This window comes from Galeopterus variegatus, unplaced genomic scaffold, assembly GCF_000696425.1.
Source record: "Galeopterus variegatus unplaced genomic scaffold, G_variegatus-3.0.2 Scaffold5938, whole genome shotgun sequence".
Taxonomy (NCBI): domain Eukaryota; kingdom Metazoa; phylum Chordata; class Mammalia; order Dermoptera; family Cynocephalidae; genus Galeopterus; species Galeopterus variegatus.
Window position 1 is genome coordinate 5,776 of NW_007732049.1, and position 2,581 is coordinate 8,356.

A 2,581-nucleotide genomic window follows, 5' to 3' on the forward strand; every position below is an offset into this window, starting at 1 on the left:
GTCATCTTTTTAAAAAAAAAAAAAAAATGAGGAGTTGAGGGCTGGCCAGTTAGCTCACTTGGGAGAGCGTGGTGCTGGTGACACCACGGTCATGGGTTCAGATCCTCATAAAGGCCAACTGTCAAAAAAGACAAAAAAAGGGCCGGCCCGTGTATCACTCGGGAGAGTGCGGTGCTGATAACACCAAGGCCATGGGTTCGGATCCTATATAGGGATGGCCGGTTGGCTCACTTGGGAGAGCGTGGTGCTGACAACACCAAGGCAAGGGTTGAGATCCCCTTACCAGTCATCTTTATTTTTTTTATTTTTTTTATTTTTTAAAAGATGACCGGTAAGGGGATCTTAACCCTTGACTTGGTGTTGTCAGCACCACGCTCAGCCAGTGAGCGAACCGGCCATCCCTATGTGGGATCCGAACCCGGGGCCTTGGTGTTATCAGCACCACACTCTCCCGAGTGAGCCACGGGCCAGCCCTTTACTGGTCATCTTTAAAAAAAAAAAAAAAGAAAGAAAGAAAAACAATAAAATGAGTCACTGAACTAGATCAGGGATTATTCACCTAGCTCCAGCATGCCTTGAGGGGTTCAAACATATGTTTCAGGGGCTCATAATGCCCTGGCCCAGAACTTATGGATGTAAAAAATTGCCCATTTGCATATATGGATTTTTCTGGAGAGAAGGCCTATGGCTTGTATTAAATTGTCACAAAAGTCGTGACCCAAAAAATAACCACAGCTCATGTTTTTTTGAGCACTTACTATGTGTTAGGCACTGTGCTAATAGATACTATTATTATCTCATTTTTGAGATGAAGAAAGCAAATCAGAAAGAGTCCAGGCTCTTAAACACGACACTATGATAGGTGACTTCATCTCTAAGCCCTAAAATTCTATATCCATTCAAATTAATAAAGTTTCCTCTGATTAAATTTTCTGTCCCATTCTGTAATCTTTAGTCCTACTTTTAAATCTTTACACAGAACCAACAGACTCATGGAATACCCAGATTAACACTACCTGAAAAAAGAGTATATTTCGTTAATTCGAGTAAAGGGTCCAAAGGCACTCCTGCCTCCAATCTGCTTTTTCTTTTATAACATGGTCAAAAGATGTATCTGAATCTAATTACTACTCAAAGTCTAAGATCAAATTAACAGGACATAAGCCAGAGTGGCAGCTAGGAAAAGGGGATGCAGTGGCAGGACAGTGTCTCACACACCACTTACAGATGCAATGACAAGACCAGGAGAGATAGCAGTACAAGGCCTGGGTGTTCCATGTTGACTGGCATTTCCCCTATTCCCCTATTCCCCAGTCCTGAAAACCACTGACCTCTGTGGAGTCAAGCCCTGGATCACTCCCCACTTGAAATACAAAGGCTGGTTATGGTATTAACCATCACCAACCCCCACCTAGAATAAGGATTGAAAAGCTACCTCCCAATTTTTGTGTCCACCAGTTCTGACAAACTGCAATCGTTAACGCAGGGGCCAGCAGTCACCCAGCTTCACCTAAAAACTTTTGTTCGCCAACCCCCTCAAACCCCAATTACTGAGCGACATAACACGGCTTGATAAAAGACTACAAAGAAGTGGACGTTGTTGGTACTCTGACAGGCTGTCAAAAAAACTCGTCTTCTTAAAGAGAAGGTTGCTGAAACTTTATCCCCAGCTCTCATGACCTTTCTCCAATTAGTCTATGCAATGAGAAGAGAAGCAAAGGAGGGAGAAAGGAGCCCAGGCCCTGGGTGCAGGGCTTATATCTTTTTCCAGGGTGATGCAACAGGGTCAGACAGAAGAGGAGAAGGAAGAGCTGGGAGCTTCTGGGAAATGTGAGGGAAAAATGGGTTATGCTGGACTGGGTGGCAGGGTTACTCAGAATGGGCAGGGGGAGAAAGGGTCTGGGAGAGGAAGGCAGTGGAGGGCTGGGGGGGCGGGTCAAGAGACGGGCAGAGGCCCCGAGGGACAGCGAGTTCAAAGGCCACAGGAGGCAGAAGGAACAGGAACACAGCGAGGGCGGGCAGGAAAAGTGGGCTCCGTGAGGGCCTCGGAGGGAGGGTCAGGGGAGGACGGAGTGACCTGCTCGGAGGTATGGGAACTGAGGGTGGGGACAGCAAGCCAGGAGAGCCCTTAAGGAACGGGAAGAGGTCCGGGGGACTGTTAGGGTGCGGAGGAGAGACTAGGGGCACTGGCGCAAGGACAGGAGTGCCCTGTACCCGAGGGCCCGGGGCTTGGGAAGAACAGAGTTGTGACAACGGTCGGCGCCAGTGGGCGCGGGGGGAGGCTGTGCAGGCTCGAGTTGAGGCAGGGGCCACCACTGAGTCCCCGGCCGGGGCTGGAGAGGGGGCCGGGCCCCGAGCGCGGCGGAAGGGAGGAGGTCGGAGGGGGTGAGGAAGGCCCCAGGACCGCCGGGGGCCGGCGCTGGCGCTCTCACCGGGACAGGTGTTTCAGGATCTGCTTCTTAATGATCCCGGCCATGCCGGAGCCGCGGCCCGTGTGAAGGCGGGCGGGCAGCTGTGGCCTCTGCAGTCGTGGAGAAGAGGCGGCCCCCTCACGTCGCCGCAGCGCGGGCACCGGATGCCG